Source organism: Sapajus apella, unplaced genomic scaffold, assembly GCF_009761245.1.
Source record: "Sapajus apella isolate SASKATOON/1434 unplaced genomic scaffold, GSC_monkey_1.0 scaffold3, whole genome shotgun sequence".
In the NCBI taxonomy this organism is placed as follows: Eukaryota; Metazoa; Chordata; class Mammalia; order Primates; family Cebidae; genus Sapajus; species Sapajus apella.
In genome coordinates, this window is record NW_022436943.1 from 2,203,614 (window position 1) to 2,226,520 (window position 22,907).

Below are 22,907 nucleotides of genomic sequence, written 5' to 3' on the forward strand. Positions count from 1 at the left end.
AAGTAGGAGGTTCAGCAATCTGCATTTGAACTAGCCAACCAAGAAATTCTGATTCATGGTAAAACATAAGAACCATTGTTACATGTACACATTTATATGGATGAGAGCTATTGTTATATGTACATATTTATACAGATTAAAATGTACAGATGTTTTAAATAATATTACTTTTAATTCTGTATTCTTTTTTTACTTTATAATGTAGTCTAGCAAGTTTCTGATCAGTAAACTCAATTTTCTCCTACATCTGTTGTCAAATTAGAAATATTTCCTGCTAGAAAATAGTTGTCCTCAGATTAAGTTAGTAACCAAAAGTATTCCTTATCTACCTGTAAAGAAGTAGCATAACTTAATGGTTAAGATTATGGGCTTTGGAGCTAGACTGTCTGGGTTCCATTTTCAACTCTGTCCTATGTTTGCTGAGTATTTGAGGGCAAGTTGTGTAACCTTCCTATGCCTCAGTTTTTTCATATATGAAATGGAGAAATACTTCTTCATAGGGTTTTGGTGAGGGTTAAAATAAAGAATTTTTGTAAAGCTACTTAGTACTTTACCTTGCACACAGTAAGTGCTATATAGAGAAAATGTAATAGTAACAACAATAATTATTACTACATATGCTAACATGAATGTATCAAAAGTTACATAATTAAAGCATTTAGCAATAGTGCTGAGATAGCCTAAGCACAGCATGCTTATTTCTTAAAATGTGCTAGTTAAATGGCCATATACATGTGCCTGAACTTTGCGGCCTCATTTTATCCTTTTCTGGCTGTAGTATCATAGAAGGGTATGCCTCTTCCTTCTTCTTCTTTTTTTTTTTTTTTCCCTATTCACTTGTTTCCTCTCTGCTATGGAACTTTACAGGCTCCTGTGCTCTTTGACTTAAAAGACCAACAATTCTCCTTCTCCTTTGGGCTCATACTTTTCTTTACTGCTGTCTTATACCTTTCTTTCAGAGCCACATATAAAAAGACTAATGGATACTTGCTGCTTTCCTTTGCCCAGTTGCCTCTCATTTACCCTTGAACAGACTTTGGCTGTGTTTTCCCTGCCACTCTACAGAAATTATTGACACCTTTACTGTTTGGCATTGGTAATCATTCTCTCTTCCTTAAATCTCTTTCCTTTTTGATTTCTAGGATATCACCATTCCTTGGCTTTCCTCTAGCTTTTGTCTCTGTCTTGAGTTCTAAACTTATTTCTAATAATCTGCTTATATAATTTTCTTTTCTGTATTATTTTGAGATAATTCAAATCAAGTACCTCTAAGTTGTTTTCACTATTTTTTCATCGACTTGTTTCTCCCTTTATATTTGAACCAGCTATATAATTGAAGCAACTGGTTGGATAGTGGTGCCATTAACCAACAGTATCCTCCCTCTGTCCAGTCTTCCGCCTTTTTAATTTTATTTTGAGTCAGGGTCTCACCTCTGTCACCCAGGCTGGAGTGCAGTAGCATGATCTCCGCTCACTGCAACCTCTGTTTCCTAGGTTCAGGTGATCCTCCCACCTCAGCCTCCTGTGTAGCTAGGACTACAGGCATGTATAACCCCAACCCCCCTGGTTAATTTTTTTTTTCTTTTAGAGAAAGGGTTTCACCATGTTGCCAAGGCTGGTCTCAAACTCCTGGACTCAAGTGATCTGCCTGCCTTGGCCTCCCAAAGTGCTGGCATTACAGGTGTGAGCCCCTGAGCCTGGTCCCATCTTCTACCTGTAATCAGTCACCAGGTCCTGTTGATGTTTCCTTCCCTCCTTCCTGTCCAGCTCCACTACCACTGAGCTGATTCAAGTTTTCATTATTCACGAGTTCCCAACTCTGTAACTTTCTTAATAATATCCCCTTCTCTCAAATAATATCCCCTTCTTTTCATCCACCTTTTTATTTTTCCTTCCAGTTTTTTTTTTTTAATACTCCACATGACCAAATAATTTATTTGGAATAAAAATTAAAAGAACATTTGACATTTGTGAATGTATGTTTATTCTCAAACTTCTAGCTAGTTGTACAGCTAACCCTTGACAATTTACTAGATTAATTTTACTTTATTTCTTCAGGCCTGGGGTTTTTCAATGACTTCAAATTTGGGATCTTCAAATTTGAAGTTAGGGAATGTATTCATGTCTGCTTTACCATACACTTGCTTGAGATTAAAAAGCTTCCTCTCCAGCTCCTGCTGGTACTCTGGATTGGTAGTACTCTGAATCAGTATCAACAGATCCTCCAGATGTCTGTCACTTAGATTTGTATTGTCTAACCTTGTTCATGAAGAGTTTCTGTAAAGATCAAGTTCCTTATTAAACACCATTGCTGTAACACCAACGTTCCTCCACAAATGGACTGTGACTGCTGACCAAAAGACACAGGAGAACCTGAAGAGCCTCTGAAGAATTGTATTGATTCTATGTTACTTGCACTCAGTCCCGAGCTGCCAAAGCCACCACTGCCGCCACCATTCTACCTTCTTCTGGATCAGCACTAACTGATCTAATAATCTTCCGTCTCAATCTCCTTTCCGAAGTAACCTTCATGATACTGCTAGATTGATCATTCTAAAATGAAACACAGCTCATATTACTTCCTTACTTAAGATCCTCCCCATTAACAGCCAAATTCTTAAGGGTGTCTTATAAGGCCTTGGGCTCTGCGTACATCTTTATTTGTGTGATACTTCCTTTGCTTTAGCCATACGATCATTTGTAGGTAGCATTAGATTTTCCTCTGCCCTCTTCTCTGTGTTACTTTGTGCCTGCATTTTCTCCCATCTTTCTTGTATACATTCTGTTTTGGGAACTTTTCCTCTGGGCTTCCTTTGCATCCTGTGTATACCAAGATCATAGAAGTTATCATTTTCTATTATAGTTTGTGTGATTTCTCTACCACATTATGAATTTATTGATAGCAGCATGTGCAATTTTTATTTTGTGTCTTTAGTATCTCATACTATGCTTTATGATATACTAATTATTAAATAAATGATTAATACATTTATATACAAATTTGGAGTACATAATTTTCATTTGCATTTTTTAATAACTGGGAAGGTTGAAGTGGACATGTCTATATTGAATAAACCTTGAAGGAAAGAATATTATCTCCCTCTTATCAGTGAACAGCTTGAGTGCTACCATGTGTGCAGCCCTGGGTGAGGCACTACATGAATGAAATCAAAATATGAGGGAAGGACTAGTGTTATAAATTGCTTTTTCTTTGACAAAATATTCTTTAAAATAATTCATCTTATAATTCATATTTTTTTTAGTACAGTTTAGTTTTAGAGAAACAAATCATTTAGGTTAACATCTAAAATGTTAATTTTGAACTTTACTGACTATACTATGGCACTTGTCCAATAGAATCTGTTAAAAATTTTCTTCTGGGTCAGATCTAAGTTGAGAAGAATGAGGTAACTTTAATGTGAACCCAGACTGTAATGTAGTCTTTCTCTCCAGTGAGTTGCCAAATTCACAATTCCATTTGTATCTGGAATTGGGGAAGCTGAGTATAATATGGATGTTTGCCAAGTTAGCAAATCTTGGCAAGATAGTCTTATTCTCTGTGCTTAATTATGTAGTTTTATTATAAAGTTTTTCACATGTTCATTTGTAGGTGTTATTCTCTTGAAGTGAGTTCACATGGTTGCCAATCTCTCATTTATACTTTATTCTTTTGGTAGTTAATCATTTACTGTCAAGTCTTCCATCTTTCTTAGAAGGCTACATTTTAATTTTTACATTTTTATATGTTACCACTAGTGATTCAGTTTTGTCTCTTTGCTAGATTTATGGATTTTTAAGCAGTACTAGTGTAAATCCCTCAGAAAGACTGAGTTCTTGCTATATTAATTTATTTCATATTTATTGAATGCCTGCTCAGACACTGTTTTAGGCACTCATTGATATATAGCAGTGAATGAAACAAAGTTCTAGTCTCTTAGGTGCCTATTTGTAGTTTGGAAAGACAATAAATTACACACACACAAAAAAAACGGATGTGGTGGCCCAGGCCTGTAATCCCAGCACTTTGGGAGGCTGCGGCAGGCAGACCATGTGAGGTCAGGAGTTTGAGACCAGCCTGGCCAACATAGTGAAACCCTGTCTCTACTAAAAATAGAAAAATTAGCCGGGTATGGTGTTGCGCACCTGTAGTCCCAGCTACTTGGGAGGCTGAGGCAGGAGAATCGCTTGAACCTGGGAGGCTGAGGTTGCAGTGAGCTTAAATCGTACCATTGTCTTCCAGCCTGGGCAACAGAGTGAGACTTCATTTCAACAAACAAAACAAAACAAAACACAAAACTGTAACGTATCAGGTGCTGATAACTGCTGTGAAGGAAAAGCAGGGTAAGAGGGATACATAATGACAGATATATCTGTGATATTACATATAGGATGGTCAAGAGAGGCCTGTCTAATAAGGTGATTTATAGTAGAGATGTAAAGGAGCTAAGTAAATGAGCCATGCAGATTTCTGGGGAAAGAATCTTCTGGTCAGAGGAAACTGATGTGAGTGTGTTTGATATTTTAGAAACAGTAAGGAGGTTTAAGTGGCTGGAGCTGGGTAAGATGGTAAGAGAATTAGGAGATGAGATCAGAGGGATGGAAGGGGACCGGATCACTTAAAGCCTTCATATGTCATGGCAGGACCTTTAACTTTTACTCTGAGTGAAACAGGAAACCATTGCAAGTTTTCGAGCAGAGGAGTGGTATGGTCTGATGTGTGATTTAAAGGGCTCATTCTTCACTGAGAAGAAGTCATAGCAAGATGAGAATGGTAGCTAGGTGAATAGTGAGGTGGTTACTTCTTCAGTAGTCCAGGTAAGAGATGATGGTGGCTTGGACTAGGGTAGTAAAGGTAAAGGTGTTGAGATGTGGCCAGATTCTGGATATTTGTATTTTCTGATTGTCTAAATATGAAATGTAAATGAGAGTCAAGGATTTTTGGCTTAGGTTTTTGGCCCAGATATCTGGATGCTGAAGATAAGAAATGATGTTAAACATATTTATAATCAATGTGTTGTAATTAAAAAAAAAAAAAGAAATATTTACTATGTGTCAGGTTTATCTCTTAAAACATTCTGCTTTAGTGGCTGGGTGACTTGGCTCACGCCTGTAATCCCAACACTTTGGGAGGCCAAAGTGGGCCAATCACGAAGTCAGGAGATCGAGACCATCCTGGCTAACACGGTGAAACCCTGTCTTTACTAAAAATACAAAAAAAATTAGCTGGGCATGGTGGCACACGCTTGTAGTCCCAGCTACTTGGGAGGCTGAGGCAGGAGAATCGCTTGAACCTGGGAGGTGGAGGTTGCAATGAGCCGAGATTGCACCACTGCACTCCAGTCTGGGCAACAGAGTGAGACTCTCTGACTCAAAAACGAAACAAAAATTCTGCTTTAGCATCTCTCATTAACTAGAAAAATCTCATCTTCATGCTGTTTCTTTCTTTTTTATTGATTTTTATTTTTGTGAGACAGTTTTTCTCTGTCACCCAGGCTGGAGTACAGTGGTGCCAAGATAGCTCACTGTAGCCCCAACATCCCAGGGTTAAGCAATTCTCCCACCTTGGCCTCCCAAGTGGCTACAACTACAGGCATGTGCCACCACGCCTGCTATTTTTTAAAATTTTCTGTGGAGATGGCATCTCATTGTGTTACCCAGGCTGGTCTTCAGCTGGGCTCAAGTAGTCCTCCCCGCTTTAGCCTCCCGAAGTGCTGGGATTACAGGCATGAGCCACCATGCCTGGCTGTTTCTTAATATCTCACATTTTATTCTCTCAGTACATGCTGTTTGTTTGGTACTTGGTTCTGAACTCTTTTTAAAATGTGGTTTCTATTATTATTCAAATATGGTGAAACAAACAGGTCAGGAGACAACTGCCATTGAAAAGACTGATACAGTTTCTAAGTGGAGAGGGCGTGGCACACCACACAGGGCTATGCTCCACTCAGTGCTCGTAGGGAAGCACCAGGGTTGGTTAGGAGGCAGAAATAGCTAGGGAAATCATGGGGAAGAGCCTTTATCATGATTTTAGTGAGAAGGAACAGGCGAGGCAGGTGAAGGAGGCTTAGAATTGGCTGATTTTAATAATTTCAGCGTACTCATGTGTAAGAACAGCCCCCAAGTTGTTTGATATGTGGCCCTGGAATGATTATTAGAACAGGGGACTATCCTAATAGTCCCAGAATATAAGAGTTCTGTGAGAGCTGAAGGTAGCTAGCCTTGGGAAGGGCAGTCTTCCCTGGATCAGCATGGTTCCCCTCAAGAATACAGAAAATAAAGTGAAAATAGTTTCTGTATGTCAGAGTTGCTTGGCTTCTGTCTTTTTAATACTGCCATCCCAGTTTATGCCTTCCATTGGTCAGGTCAGGAAAATTACAGTAGGACCTTCCTTTCCATCTTTTCTTCTTATTTTATGTTTCCCCCCTAGCATTGATTTTTATATCAGTTGCCACAAAGGGGAGTCTTGATTGTATCACTTTACCTTGATCCCTCTAGACTGGTAAACTTTTGACCGTGTTCTAAAGTAGTGCTTTAGGGTTCCCCGTATTTGATTTCAAGTTCACTTGATTGAACTAATGTGTGTGAGAGGAAGGAAGGTGGGTATGTGGGGTCTCCAGTTTTTTTCATGCCCCTTTCAATTATTGTGGGTTTAAAAAACGATTCTATCCTAGGGTTCTGTGTATAAGTTTATTTGGAAAATAAATTTCACTGCTCAAAAGTTGATAAACAACTCTTGTAAATGACTGTCAAGGTTCCTTATTATAGCATGATTATTTTATTTTTTTCTTCTGTGTCTAGGGTGATGGACCTATCGCCTGAGCCTGTCATACTAAAGGGATTAGTCTAATTTTGTGTATGAAGTACTTGAATCTTTTCTAAGTCAAATAATATAGCCAAAGTCACAAATCTGTTATTGGAGGAAAAGGGACTTGGTATAATCTGTGTCTAAAAATCCATCAAGTTACACTAAAAAACTATCACTGTTCAAATTCCTCACTTGGCCTTTACTCTTGCTGTCCCATCCAGGTTTCCAGCCTTCTCTCAACATCCCCCTATATAGATATCCCCCTATGTAGACATCCCCCATGTAGATTATTCATCTTGCCAAGCAAGGTGATTTAACATTTTTCAAACCTGTCACCTTGGCCTCTTTTATTCCTTTACCTTCATTACTGCCTTCCATTTATAGGCACATTCCCCCTTTTTTTTGGAGGAGGTAGGGGAGTAGAGACAGAATCTTCGTTTATTGCCTGGGCTAAAGTGAAGTTGTGTGATCATAGCTCACCGCTATCTTGAACTCCTGGCCTGAAGCTATTCTTCTTCCCCAGCCTCCTGAGTAGCTGGGATCATAGGCACATACCACCAGGACTAGCTAATTTAAAATTTTTTTACTTTTGTAGAGATAGGCTTGTGCCATTTTGCCCAGGCTAGTTTCTAACTGTTGGCCTCAAGTGATCCTCCCATCTCTGCCTCCCAAAATGCTGGGATTACAAGTGTGAGCCACCATGCCTGCCTGTGTATTCCTTTAACTTAGCAAGTGTTTACTAAACATCTGGTTTGTATTGGGCAGTCTGCTGGACTCTTGAATGTAGGAATAAATAAAATTTTTTGTGCTTCAGGGAACCCCTAGGGTAAGAAAACCACGTCTAGTATGAGTAATCTACAGAATCCTTCAAGAGGACCTTCCTATCGGATGTGTCTAATAACATTGTGTGGTCAGACCAAGTGGTTGGGAACAATGGTAAGAGATGAGCCTGGATAATTGAAAAGAGAGGAAGGAGGCTATGAGCCAAGGATTGTGGATAGCTTGTATAAACTGGAAAAGTCAGTACAAGTTCTATCTTAGAATTTCCAGAAATTCTAATTCTGTCAGCAGTAGGTATCTTTAGTTTTATGCAGAGTTGTTGCATTACTGGGCTACGTTTTAAACAGATGTAAAACAGGTATTGAAGGAGAAACTAGAGACAGGAGACTTAGTTATGTTTTCATTGTAGTATTCTACTGAGCTGTTTGCTTTGTACCTGAATTTTAACAACCACAAATATTTGTAGTATCAAATTATCTTATATATTTTTTCATTTGTTGCTAAACAACATAGTGTGCTGGGACAATTGGATGTCCACATGTACAAGAATGAAATTAGACTCCTACCTCATACCTTATCAAAATGTTAATTCAAAATGCACCAAACACCTAAATTTAACAGCTAAATCTATCAAATTTTTAGTAGGAAACATAGATATAAATCTTAGGCTTTGATGTGTTAGCTTGTTTTTGCATTGCTATAAAGAGATACCTGAGCTGGGTAATCTAAAAAGAAAAGAGGTGTAATTGGCCCACAGTTATGCAGGTCGTACAAGCATGGTCCGTCATCTGCTTGGCATCTGGTGAGGCCTCTGGAAGCTTTTACTCGTGGGTGAAGGGAGTGGGAGTATGAGCATGTCACCTGGTGATAGCAGGAGCAAGAGAGAGGGGAGTCATCTCAGGCTTTCTTAAATAACCAGATTTTTTTTTTAAACTCTCTCTGTCACGTAGGCAGGAGTGCAGTGGCATGATTTCGGCTCACTGCAATCTCCATCTCCTGGGTTTAAGCAATTTTCCTGCCTTGGCCTCCCAAGTAGCTGGGATTACAGGCACATGCCACCATGCCTGGCTAATTTTTATATTTTTAGTAGAGACAGGGTCTCACCATGTTGACTAGGCTGGTCTTGAACTTCTGACCTCAAGTGATCCACCTGTCTCGTCCTCCCAAAGTACTGGGGTTATAGGCATTGCCACTGCGCCCAGGTAATTTTTGTATTTTTAGTAGAGATGGAGTTTTACCATGCTGGCCAAGCTGGTCTCGAACTCCTGAGCTCAAGTGATCTGCCGGCCTCGGCCTTTCAAAGTGCTGGGATCATAGGCATGAGCCACTGCACCCAGCCTATGATGACTTTTAAGACTTGAGTCCAAGCCACATAGCCATTAGAGGTGGCATGGAATGTTTTTCCAGGTATGAAGCGGGGACAGAATTTTTTTCTCTCTACATTCTGTACTCTTAAATTGTTTTGTTCAACAAACGATCTTTTGTATGTGAAGCATTGCACCTGGAACTGAGGATATAAAAGGCAGCATGGAGCTAGAATCGCTTACCAAAATTCTGAATTTTCTACTTTGGGAGGCTGTTGGGTTGGTGATTCAAGAGCGAGTGACTCCAAGAGGAACAGGATTGGTGCGATCAAGAAAATTTCTTATTTTCCCATGCAGGCTTGCATGTAGTCTTTCTTTGTTCCTAGCTGTTGTTTGGAAGAATACCTTATCCTCATTGTCTCTACTTTATTAAAATATATATACTTTCTTTTAAACTTTTTAAAAATTGTTTCTTCATATTTGCTAGAGATCACTTATTGTCAAATCTGATGGCTTCATCTCAGTCCCTTTCTTACCCCTGACCTCCTAAAGCGGTCCTTTTTTCCTGTAAAGGGCCAGATAATAAATATTTTAGTTTTTACAAGTCATATGGTCTCTGTTGCAGTCATTCAGCTCTTCCATTATAATGTGAAAGCAGCCACATAAACAACACATAAATGAATGAGCGTGGCTGTGTTCCCATAAAACTTTATTTGCTAAAACTGGCAGCTGGTTAGATTTGGCATGTAGGCTGAAGCTTTCCTGATCTCTGCTCTGAAACGTGATTGTATTTCTACCATTTTTGGGAAGCAAGGGAAGAGTGTTTCTTTCCTTCAGTGATACTTTTCCCCTTTTTCTCATTTATTGGCACCTTTTCCTGTATAGTCACTTTTTCATGTCGTTCTATCTATGGCTATTTTCTTGCTTTTATACTAAGGCTTCTGTTAAGGTTTTTAGGCTGCAGATCCTCTTTCTCCACTGCTAACAGGAAATAACTAAGGTGGAGAGTTCACTCCTGCTGCTGCCTTTATGGCTGCCTCCTCTTTCCCCACTTCCTTTTATCAGGGGGGCGTCTAGGGGGCGGGGTGAGGGGCAGCTGCTGTGATAAAGAGAAAAAGAGAGTCATTACCATAACCTGGTAGATGGGTCTGAACCACTGTTTTCAGGGTTATAGTTGGGTAGATTGCTTCCTCATGTTTGCTTTCATAAGTTCCCGACTTCAGCATCCTGTGCAGGCCTGTACTCCTAAAAAGAACCCTTAAGCATAGTATTCTGAACTTCTGTGATGTTTTTTCTTTGTTGACAAACACTTCTTTTTTTTCCTCACAACTTTAAAATAGGGAAAAAAGAAAATTTCCTTGCCCCAAATTATCCCTTTTCCATGCTGTGTGAAATTTTGCCAAATAGATTCATTTCAATTTATAAGCCAAACACACTTGGGAGGTTTAAGCATAGATAAGAGAGTTAAGGTTCATCCCGGCATCATTATGGAAAGGCTTAATCAGTTTGCCTTTTCTCTCCTTGAACTGAGATACACTCAACAATCGAAGTTTTAATAGGTGGAGGGAGGGAAGAAAGGTTAAAGAGAAACATACTTTGGGCTTTTTCTGGGAGCATAGCCAGCAGTGACAGCTGGGGTTTTGGGACTTGTAGAGGTGGGGCTGGGAGAGGGAAAAGGGAAGTGGGAGGATGCACAAGACAAATGTCAGTTTTGAAAATGTGCCTGCTTTCCAGATCTTTGCTCCTCTTTGCTGCCTTTCTTGATCTGTACTATGGTGAGAGAGAGAGAGAGAGAGAGAGAGAGAGAGAGAGAGAGAGAGAGTGTGTGTGTGTGTGTGTGTGTGTGTGTGTGTGTGTGTGTGTGTGGTGGGAGAGACAGTACAGAGGAAGTCAAATGAAGGAGAAACCAGAGGTAATTTGTCAGTCATCCTCGAATAGCAGTAAGGCCCAGGCAGTTTAAGCATCTTCTTTCAAGTCACACTGCTAGCTAATGACAAAGCTAAGATCATTTAAACTCCTCCACTCAAGTGGTCCTCCCACCTCAGCCTCTCAAGCAGCTGGGACTACAGGTGCACACCATCATGCCAAGCTAATTTTTTGATGATTTGTAGAGACTGAGTCTTGCTGTGTTGCCTAGGCTGGTCTTGAACTCCTGGTTTCAAGCAGTCCTCCCCACTCAGCTTACCAAATGGCTGGGATTATAGGCATGAGCCACTGTGCCCAGCCCAGATCTTCATATGCTTGTGTATTCATAATGCTCATGGTTTTTGGTGGTACCTAATGAGAGGAATAGGAAAATGTACATCTATTCTGTCTTCCTAGAAGCAGAAGTTACACACAGTTTTTAAACAGCAATGATTCTTTAATTTATGGAATTTTAGATGAAATATAAAATATACATACATATATAAATATGTAACTATCTTATATGTACATTTATGTATATTTCATATACTATATATGTATTTATGTATGTAGCAAGGGAAACAGTTTGATTGTTGTTGCCTAGAGTTGGCCCCTGAATTAGTTTTCATAGTTTTCTCCCATTTTTCCCTTTATGAACTCTCAGTCTCTAAAAATGGTAAGTTTTTATTCCCCAAACTTGTGCTAAATGTATAGTGGGAGTTTGGATCCATACTGTTTGATTCATACAGTGATTTTTGACGCTTGATACACCTTAGACTTGTATAGGAAATTTTTTAAAAAAACAACCAACCTATGCCTAGACAACACCAGATTCTTTGGGCCAGGTCTAGGGAATAAGAAATTTCAGAATTCTTTCCAGGTGATTCTAATATATAGCCAGTGTAAAGAACCACTGGCATAGGGTTTGGAATTGGGTGGTTGCTTGTGAATTATAAGGCTGTCTTAAAGAAATATGGAGTTAGAAACTAATACATGATTTTTAAAAATCATTTTAATTAACTTATGGTAGAATCTGATGATTTATTTATTTATCTGGCAGTCGTATTTGGTCAAAGCTGTAGATTAAGCCTTCTTTTCCCTAGGCAAGAAAATGAGGGACCGTGTTGACAGATTTCTTTTCTTTCTAAAACTTAACTATTTACTCTTAAGTTTCACCAAATTTCCAAGATCAATTTTTTTTTCTGTTTGTAGACTTTGATATGTATATATGTCTGTGTGTCTTTTTTTATTATAAACTTTTCATATTTTCATTTGTTTCTTTTTTGTTCTTCATATATTTTTTGTTATTTATTTTGATTTCCTTCATCCTAATTTACATTGACTTCTATTATAGATTTTTGTGAAATTGATTTGTACTGGGCATTATACTGTTTTTGGACCAGAGCCTCATTTATTGCATCATATTATTGCTATCTTAGGACTAGTTTATTGTTTTATCGTAATTTAGTCATAGGAGCTCTGTGCTGACCTCTGCTTGTTTAGCTTTAACCCAGTTCTTTGTATCAACTTGAGTTTATAGGCCTTTGTGTAAACATCTGCTTAAGTTTTGTAGTTTCTCTTCGATAAGACTGGAGGTTGAATGATATATTCTTTATAATGAGTATTTTTATATTTTGCTATGTTTCGATTACTTGATTAACATTCACAGATTCTATAACAACTTAGTCTTTGCACTTTTGTTGTAAAATGTGACATAATTTTTTAACTTTAAGCAGGATGATTTTATGTTAAATGATAATTTTAAGGATAGTATGCCAATTACAGGCACTAGGCCTGGGTAACTGGAGCCTTTGCCCAAAATTTGTGCTTTAGAGGGCTCCCATTCAGGCCCTGCATGGGCCATGCTACATCCCTGTGCTAGAGGCCATAGCTTTCCCTCATAGATCATGCTCCGCATACCCAAGATCCCAGGATTCCCCATTTAAATGGTCCTGAGCTTATGCAGGCATCTTCCCTTCTTTTCCTCATTAGGACAGACTGTACCAGGCTAGTGGTAGATAGGACACAGCTATTGCAAGGGTGGCATATGGTGGCGGGGAGATTGGGATGGAGCTATGACGTGTGTGTTGCACTGTTTTAGAAGTCAAAGGTGGGAATATAAAGTATTAAGCCATCGACCTTGGGTCTGTTTTCTTGCCGTGGGCCCTCCAGATAGTAACAGTGAGCCTGATAGTAGGTATGGATGCTATTGATTTACTTTGGATTGACTTGAGTTATTGTTGTACTTTGGTAAAATGAAACTAGGAAATATTGCATATAATATTCTGATCTTTTAATAGTACTTCATGGTCTTGAACTTCTTGCCCTAGGAACTCTTTTTACCAGATGATACAAAAGCTGCTAATGACTAGTATTAATTTATTTCCCTTATCCTATGGTCAAATTATACTAAGTTACATTTCATGAATCTTTTGTTCATTATTTCCTTTTTTCCTACTTTGCAATCATATGTTTTTTCTGTTTTGAAACATTTTGATACATTCTGGATAGTCCCTTTGGATGGGGGTATTGGTTCTTCTTTCTGGCCTTTAAAGCTCTGATTCATTTGCTATTTTATTCCTAAGATATTATGAAAGTTTTCTAACAGATTTTAATTTTATCGTGCTTCTGAAATTGTTTTGATAATACATGCACTTAGTTTATCTAACATATGTCAGTTATTTCTGACATTTGTCTTCCCTTAAGTTTTCTGATATATGCAAGGCAATTAATCAGTTTTATTTTTCAATCTGTTTTATTGATGTTTTTGTACTCAGTCTTATTTTTCCGAAACATTTAGTAGTTCTAGTATTTTTACACATAGTCTTATCTTTCATTTTGTACATTTATAATATGTAAAGGTTTATGATCTATTATTTGTTGCTATAGCTAATGCAATGTAAAGTATACATTGTACCATATTTCAGATGAGATGCTTTATTTAAATAGCTGAGATAAAAGTTTCATGGCTTAAGTGGCATCCAAACCATACTCCTTTTCTTGAGGAGTTATTATGCTGTTAAAATGCCTAGTATTATTCTAAAATTAAACATTAAAAGGCCTTATCTCCAAACTTATTTAACATTTAAAATATTATTTTATTCACTATTCTTAGAAAAGTTTCACTCTTATTTCATTATTCTGAGATATATAACTTAGTATGCTTTGTTATTGGCAGAGCCCTCTTCTTTGTCAGGGTAGAAATTTAGGTAGTCAGTGATGGAGTATGAGCATAATGCTTGCAGAAGGGTTGTGTGTTTTCTAAGGAAGATCAGTTGGCTACCTAGACAACATCACAGAGAGCAACACTTATTATTCAAGACTGATCCACCAATATAATAAATATGGATCCATCTCTTAGCATGGACTTAAATTAACTAAGTTCACTGGTATACAAATCTAAATTCCAATTTACAGTATTGCTTTAAAAATAGATATTTAACCCTCAAGCAAACAGGTGTTCATCACCATATTCTCGTCTAGAGTCAGTTTTACATAGGAATCCAAATTTTGATCAGAAGGCTACCAGGTGAAATTGGTTACTGGAATAGAGTAAATGGTTGGACGATCTTATTGATTACTCTTCAAGCTATACTCATCCGTGTTTACCACATGCATTTGTCTATTGCAAAGGCCAGGCATGTTTTTTAATGGTCCAGGGCATCCTCTTCTTGTTGCCCAAGCTGGATTTGGATTGCAGTGGCGAGATCCCAGCTCACCACAACCTCCACCTCCCGGGTTCAAGTAATTCTCCTGCATCAGCCTTCCGAGTACCTGGGATTACAGGCATTCACCACCATGCCGGGCTAATTTTGTATTTTTAGTAGAGATGGGGTTTTTCCATGTTTGTCAGACTGGTCTTGATTTCCTGATCTCAGGTGATCTGCCCACCTTGGCCTCCCGAAGTGCTGGGATTACAGGTGTGTGCCACTGTGCCTGGCCCTTCCCCTCCCCCCCCCTTTTTTTTTGAAGTTTGGAGTGAGTGTGTGGCAATTCAAGCCAGCAATTCAAGGTAAACTAGAAGGTGGAGACCACATCCTGATGGCACTACAGCACTACCATTCTAGCCTGATTCTGCCCTTTTATGGTGATAACAACTTCTTCCTCTCTTACTTCCTCCCTCTCTTTCTCTCTTCCCCTGCCCCCAACTATCTGTCTTATTAGTTTTCTATTTCTGCTGTAGTAAGTTACCACAAACATAGTAGCTTATACAATATAAGCCTATTATTTTATAGCTCTTTAGGTTAGAAGTATGATATTGTTTGACTTCTGTCCCCACCTAAATCTCATGTCAAATTGTAATCCACAGTGTTAGAGGTGGGGCCTGATGGGAGGGATTGAATCACGGGCATGGAATTCTCATGAATGGTTTAATACCATCCCCTTGGTACTGTTCTCTTTATAGTGAGTTATCATAAGAGCTGGCTGTTTTAAAAGTATGTAGCACCTTCCCCCTTTCTCTCTTCCTCCTGCTCTGGACGTGGAACATATGCTTGTGGCTGGGCACAGTGGCTTACTCCTATAATTCCAGCACTTTGGGAGGTTGAGGGGGGCAGATCACCTGAGATCAGGAGTTTGAGACCAGCCTGGCTAACATGGCAAAACCCTGCCTCTGCTAAAAATACAAAAATTAGCTGGGTGTGGTGGTGGGTGCCTGTAATCCCAACTACTCAGAAGGCTGAGGCAGGAGAATTGCTTGAGCCCAGGAGGCAGAGGTTGCAGTGAGCCGAGATCACACCACTGCATGCCAGCCTGGGCAACAAGAGTGAAACTCCATCTTTAAAAAAAAAAAATGTGTTTACTTCCCCTTCACCTTCCACCATGATTGTAAGTTTCCTGAGGTCTCCCCAGAACAGAAGCTGCTTCCTGTATAGCCTGCAGAACCATGAGCCAATTATTCTTCTTTTCTTTATAAATTACCCAGTCTCAGATATTTCTTTATAGCAATGTGAGAATAGACCAATACAGAAAACCAGTGCCAAGGAGTGGGGCTTTGCTATAAAGATACCTGAAAATGTGGAAGCAGCTTTGGAAGTGGGTAACAGGCAGAGGCTGGAAGAGTCTGGAGGGCTTCTAAGAAGACAAGAAGACGAGGGAACGTTTGGAACTTCCTAGAAACTTGTTAAATTGTGACCAAAATATTGATAGTGATATGGACAATGAAATCCAGGCTAATGAGGTCTCAGATGGAGATGAGGAACTGGAGCAAAGGTCACTTTTTTTATGCATTAGCAAAGAACCTAGTGGCATTGTGCCCCTGCCCTGGGTATCTGTGGATCTTTGAACTTGAGACTGATGATTTAGAATATCTGGCAGAAGAAATTTCTAAGCAGCGAAGTGTTCAAGAGGTCACCTGGCTGCATGTAACAACCTATGCCCATATGCATGAGGAAAGAAATGATATAAAACTTGAACTTATATTTAAAGAGGAAGCAGAACATAAAAGTCCGAAAAATTTGCAGCCCAGCCATGTGGTAGAAAAGAAGAGCTCATTTTCATGGGAGTAATTCAAGCCAGCTGCAGACATTTTCATAACTAAAAGGAAGGCAACAGTCCAGACTTGGGAACCCCAGCCTAGATTTCAGAGGAGATATGGAAAAGCCTGAATGTCCAGGCAAAAGTCTGCTGCAGGGCTGGAGCTTTCATGGAGAACCTCTACTAGGACAATGCAGAGGGGACATATGGGGTTAGAGTCTTCACTGGAGTACTGCTTGGTGGAGCTGTTAGAAGAGGGCCACCGTCCTTCAGACCCCAGAATGATAGAGCTACCAACAGTGTGCACCATGCACCCGGAAAAGCCCATAGGCACCCAACACCAGCCCATGAGAGCAGTCTTGGGGGCTGAACCTTGCAGGCCCATGGAGATGGAGTTGCTGAAGAATTTGGGAGCCCACACCTTATATCATTGTGACCTGGATGTGGGACGTGGAGTAAAAGGAGATTATATTGGAGCTTTCCAAAATACAAAGTCTAACACACATCTCACTAGGCTATATCTGAAGTAGTGGCAGGGCTGCTTTTTATCATGGAGTGTCTCAGGGAGAATTTGTTTCCTTGCTTTTTCAAGCTTTTAAAGGGTGCCCACATTCTGTGACTCATGGCCCTTTTCCTTTATCTTAAAAGCAATATTCAGACTGCTTCAAAGCAGACCATTTCTCCTCGCTCACATCTCCCTCTGACTCTCCTGCCTCCCTCTTCTGTTTTTTAGGACCCTTCTGATTACATTTGGCCTAGCTAGGTAATTTAGAATAATCTCTCCACTTCAATACCTTTAACTTAATCTTACCTTCAAAATCCTTTTTGCCATGTAAAGTAACATATGCACAAGCCTAGGGATTAGAATGTGGACATCTTGGTGGTAGTGGTGGGAGGGGGACGTTATTCATTCTCTCTATATATATCATCTTTCCCTTTCTCTCTCTCTTGCCTGCCTGCCTGCCTGCCTGCCTGCCTTCCTTCCTTCCTTCCTTCCTTCCTTCCTTCCTTCCTTCCTTCCCTCCCTCCCTCCCTCCCTCCCTCCCTCCCTCTGTTCTTCTTGTATCTTTCTGTTTTCATGTAATGAAGTATCTGATACTTAATCCCTGAACACTTACTTTTGTATGTATCCTGGAAAAAAAATAAGAACATACTAGCATCTAATAACAGTAACAGTGATTTTTCTCGTGTCACCTCCATTTTGTTCATATTTATAGTTCTTTGGTTGACACATTGTATTTGGCCTCTTGTAATCTAATTCAGCCATCATCTCCTCTGCCCCTATAGCATGCATATTTTTTCTTTCTTTCTTTTTTTTTTTTTTCTTTTCTGTGACATTGACTTTTCGAAGGAGTGGGACCAGTTTTTGTTTTGGGTAGAATCTCTTATAATCTGGATTTGCCTTAATGTTTCCCTTTTAACTTTTCCTCTATTCTCTTTTTTTCTATAATCTATAAGTTATATCTAGAGCAGGGTGTCCAATAGAACTTTGTGTAATGGTGGGAATGTTCTATATCTGCCCTGTTTAATATGATAGCTAGTATCTATATGTAGCAATTTAAGTAAAATGTGGCCGGGGACAGTGGCTCATGCCTATAATCCTAGCACTTTGGAAGGCCTAGGTGGCTGGATCACTTGAGGTCAGGTGAAGCCAGCCTGGCCAACATGGTGAAACCCTGTCTCTACTAAAAATACAAAAAAATTAGCTGGGTGTGGTAGTGGGCACCTGTAATCCCAGCTACTCAGGAGGCTAAGGCAGGAGAATCGCTTGAACCCAGTAAGTGGAGGTTGCATTGAACCTAGCTAGTGTCACTGCACTCCAGCCTGGGCGACAGAGTAAGACTCCGTCAAAATAAATAAACAAGATAAAATTAAATAAAATTAAAAAGTCATTTCCTTCGCCAAACTAGCTATATTTTTAATACTCAGTAGATTAGTTTCAGGCTATATATTTTAGAAATGAATTTTATAGTTGGTGATGTATACTTCATATTGAATCATGTCAGAAGTTACATATTGTCAGGTTATCATCGTACTCTTAGTGCTGTTAAGTTTGATAATTAAGGTAATGAATAGATAGCTAAAGTAAAGGTACATTTTCTTCTTTCTAATTACTAAGTAATCTGCGGGGCAACGCTTTTGTGTCCTGCAAGTATCCTTTTCCCCCATAACCTTTCCCGTGGTGGTTGTATTGTGGTAGTCCGTTTTGCATTACTATAAAGGAGTACCAGAGACTGGGTAGTTTATAAAGAAAATTGGTTTATTTTGACCCGCAGTTCTGCAGGCTGTACAGGAAATACAGTGCCAGCCCTAGTGAAGGCCTCAGGATGCATCTGATCGTGGCAGCGGGCTAAGGAGGAACAGGCATGTCACATGGTGAGAGAGAGCAAGAGAACTGTTAGACTCTTTTAAACAACCAGCTCTCATGTGAACTAATAGAGTGAGAACTCACTCATCACGAAGGAGATGGGGTCAAGCCATTCATGAGAGATCCACCCTCGTGACGTAAACATCTCCCAAACAGACCCCATCTCCAACATTGAGGATCACATTTCAACATGAGATTTGGAAGGGACAGATGTCCAAACTATATCAAGTATCCACTGGTGTTCCTTGTCTGAATTGATCATTAAATTGCACTGAGGGTACAATATGTTGATACTCTATTTCAGTTACTGTGTATTCATTAGAATTTTTCTCTAAAGAACCACTTTTCTTAAACTCTTTAAAAAATATCACTGTGGGCTGGCATCATGGCTCACACCTGTAATCCCAGCACTTTGGGAGGCCAAGCTGAGCAGATCACTTGAGGTCAGGAGTTTGAGACTAGCCTGGCCAACATGGTAAAATCCTGTCTCTACTAAAAATAATGAAAAATAGCCGGGCGTGGTGGCGGGCATCTGTAATCCCAGCTACTTGGGCGGCTGAGGCCTGAGAATCTCTTGAACACAGGAGGCAGAAATTGCAGTGAGCATAGATCATGTCATCGCACTCCAGTCTGGGTGACAGAGCAAGACTCCATCTCAAAAATAAATACATAAATAACCATAGACTAATGTTTTTCAATTTGTTATAATCAGTTGTAGTCATTATTTTATTTTGATGCTCAAATTATCCTACATTTGGTTATTCGTATGTCCTTTTGACATAATACCATTAATCTTTCAGTGTTTTCTTACCTTCTGGCCTGCAAGACACCCAAAGCTAACCTTGTAATTTTCCTATTCTTCTATTTTGTGAGATGGAGTTTCTCTCTTGTTGCCCAGGCTGGAGTGCAATGGCGCGATCTCAGCTCACTGCAATCTCCACCTCCCGGGTTCAAGCAGTTCTCCTGCCTCAGCCTCCTGTGTAGCTGGGACTACAGGCGCATGTCACCATGTCCAGCTAATTTTTGTATTTTTAGTAGAGACAGGGTTTCACCATGTTGGCCAGAATGGTCTTGATGTCTTGACCTTGTGATCTGCCTGCCTCGGCCTCCCAAAGTGCTGGGATTAGAGGCGTAAGCCACCGCGCCTGGCCAGCTTTTGTCTTAAAATAGAATTATGTGCCACAGAAATTTAATGGAAACATAGAGGTGATGTGAGGTTAGCATACACTAAGGAGTCAAACTTGAGTTCTAATTTTGACATTCACCTTCTTAGCTGTGTGTTCTTGAATAAGCTAGCTTACTCTTGAGAGCCACAGTCGTAAACTTAGGTTAATAATAGCTTACATTACAATTGTGGTAGGCACTATTCTAAGTGTTTTACATATATTAATCTATTTAAGATTCAGAACAGCCTTAATATTCCCATATTAAGATGTGGGGACAGAGGCATAGAGTAGTTAAATGGGTCAGATATTTATAATAATGGTGCTGTTATGTACCCAGTGCCGTATAGAACTGGTTCTCTCATTTGCTTTGAACTGCCAGAACACCAGCTGCACCCTCTTCCTTAATCTGGTTTCCAGGCTGGTACTTTGGCCTTAATTGGCCAGATTGATGATTGCTACTGGAGCCGGAGTGAAGTGTGAGTTCGTGTTCCCAATACTTTAACTTTGTGCTTACTGTGGAAACTATATTATAGGAGCAAGGCTCACTTTAGATTTATTATTTTCTTCAAAATTTCTTTATAGTTTATATTTGTTTTTGAGGGAGTGGTGATAAAAATTTAGATTCACATTTTTTTTAAACAGAGTTTTGCTTTTGTTGTCCAGGCTGGAGTGCAGTGGCGCGATCTTGGCTCACTGCAGCCTCCATATCCTGGATTCAACCAATTCTCCTGCCTCAGTCTCCTGAGTAGCTAGTGTTACAGGCGCCTGCTACCATGCCATGCTAATTTTTGTATTTTTAGTAGAGACAGAGTTTCACCATGTTGGCCAGGCTGGTCTTGAACCCCAGGCCTCAGGTGATCTGCCCGCCTCGGCCTCCCAAAGTGCTGGGATTACAGGCGTGAGCCACCTCACCGGGCCTAGATTTGCATTTTCATATTAACATCTAAAAGACCTTTTCCTATCCTTCCCTTTTCCTCTTCTCCATCCCTTTTCTAACTAGCCATTTTATATTTGTTTAGTATAATTTTACCATTTAATTACTAGGCAGTTAGAGTGCCAGGGTTTTTTTATACCCAGTGAGGGACCTGATAAACATCCAGTTCAACCTCTTCACTTGGAAAAACAAAAACAAAAACAAAATACTACTAAAGTCACACAGTCAGGTAGTGATTTAGATACTGACTCATGGCCAGTAATGGTGTCATCACATTGTACTGTTTGCTTTTATTTGTAATGTCTTTTATAAATTAGTGTAATTTCTTTTATTTCCTTTTCAGAAATTATTTTTAAATTTTATTTATCTTGTTACCTGTGTACTATGTTTGCGATCAGGAAACAGCTATATTTGTTTACTTCTTTGTAGTTTTATAGTGTTTTCTCATTTATCTCATTTATTGTGAAGATAACCTTTTTGCTCACATATCTGAGGTTCTTAACTAACGGCATGAATTTCTTTGTTATTCTGGCACTCAGCTGTTGTAGATTCAGACATATGTTGACTCATTCGACTCAGATTATAAAGTTCAGGCATTGTAGCTTCTCATTTCCAGCCCTTTCCACATCTCCTGGGTACTCCCGCAGTCTAAGGCATGACATTTCAGGCATGAAGATAATTAGTTGTTTTGAAGCACCTAGATTTCTTGGCTTCTTAAACTACTTGTGATCAGAGTAGTTCTTTTAGAAACATAATCAGAGGTTTGGTATGTAGTTAAGCAACACATTGTGTAGAAACAAACACAGGATAATCATGTCATTTATTTTACTAACATTCTTCAATCAAAATGGTGTTAGAGATAAGATAAATTATATGGCTGTAATGTGTGTCCCTCTGATTTGGTTGGTGGCAAGGGAATGAATTGTTAGTCTAAAGCGAGCCACTGATTGCCAAAACTTTCTGTAGCAGGGGCCTATTACCTAATCAACTCATACAAAACGTGGAGATTCTTAAGAGGATCCTCTGTGGTTCATTATTAGGTTAAATTAGTTGAATACAGTAAGGTCGGCAAGAAAATTTGTTATTGATTATCTAACCTTAAAAAGTGGAAATAAATGGCACAGTGGTTTTCCGGTAGGCATTTTGTTATAGATTCTACATTAAGACTTATTTGTTTGGACTGTATGCTTGATGTTCATGCTTGTTCAATGCATATTTGTGGGTAGAATGTGACATTTTAGATTCACTTTATGAGACTATTGGGTAAATAAGAGTTAGAGTTAAGCTTTTTATCCTTGAGTTTTTCTAATAGCTACTGCTAAGGTGAGCCTTATATGTTAAGATTATCTGAAGATAAGACTGCAACTCATTGCCTCAAAGTTCAAAGGAGAGTATTGGCTTCAAGGACATAAATCACTGTGTTATCCACCAGTTTACAACAGAAGTGCAGATAAACAGTATTTATCTAGACAATCTAGTATAATATACCTGCAGTTTGAGGTCAGTCTATATAGGGGCGTATGTAAGTCCTTTGAACTGTTTTTGCAGAGATGAGAGTTCAAATTTATTTTTATTCTCTAGTTGGAAATAGCAGGTGGTTTTGTATTCCTTTTCCAGCAGCAGCCTTTAACCCCATTTTGCTTATTTTTAAAGCCTTATTAGGTTCCCCCTCAACTGTTGAGCTGTCTGAGATTAATTATGTTATTTGCAGGCAGAATTTCATTTTCTGGCACTCTGTTGTTTGCTATTTGTTTCATATGTGTTTTTTTTTTTTCTCCACAAGTTCACTGTGAGTTCTGTGGGTCTGAGATATGTATCCTATTTTAAAATCTGTGATTGCTGGGTTTACAATATCTGATATTTAAAGGGACCATCACATGAATTAGATAATTGAGCCAGGCTAGATAGGGCTTATGAAAAAGGAAGAACATACATCCTAGTTTAAATTAGCCTAATTACTGGAGATTCATACCTTTTGGGAATGCAAGATTGATGTCTGAATGAAATAGGTCCACTGGCACTATTTGGCCTGTGGCCCTTTCGTTTGGTACCTCTAAATTATAGCAGTGTTCTGAACACACAAAAATGCTTTATAAATATTTGTTTGATTGAAAGATGTTTATTGTTTTGTAATACTGGCTACACTGCTTTTGAAAGACTATCATAGATG

General features: G+C 39.2%; 1 protein-coding gene and 1 pseudogene across 2 annotated transcripts in view; one reads left to right on the top strand and one right to left on the bottom strand.

Moving 5' to 3' along the window:
- The window catches only part of STK3 (serine/threonine kinase 3), a 345,181-nt gene that overhangs the window by 163,688 nt on the left and 158,586 nt on the right, over positions 1 to 22,907 (top strand). The gene's annotated exons all lie outside the window — the stretch shown is intronic.
- Positions 1,880 to 21,334, bottom strand: LOC116529746 (annotated as a pseudogene).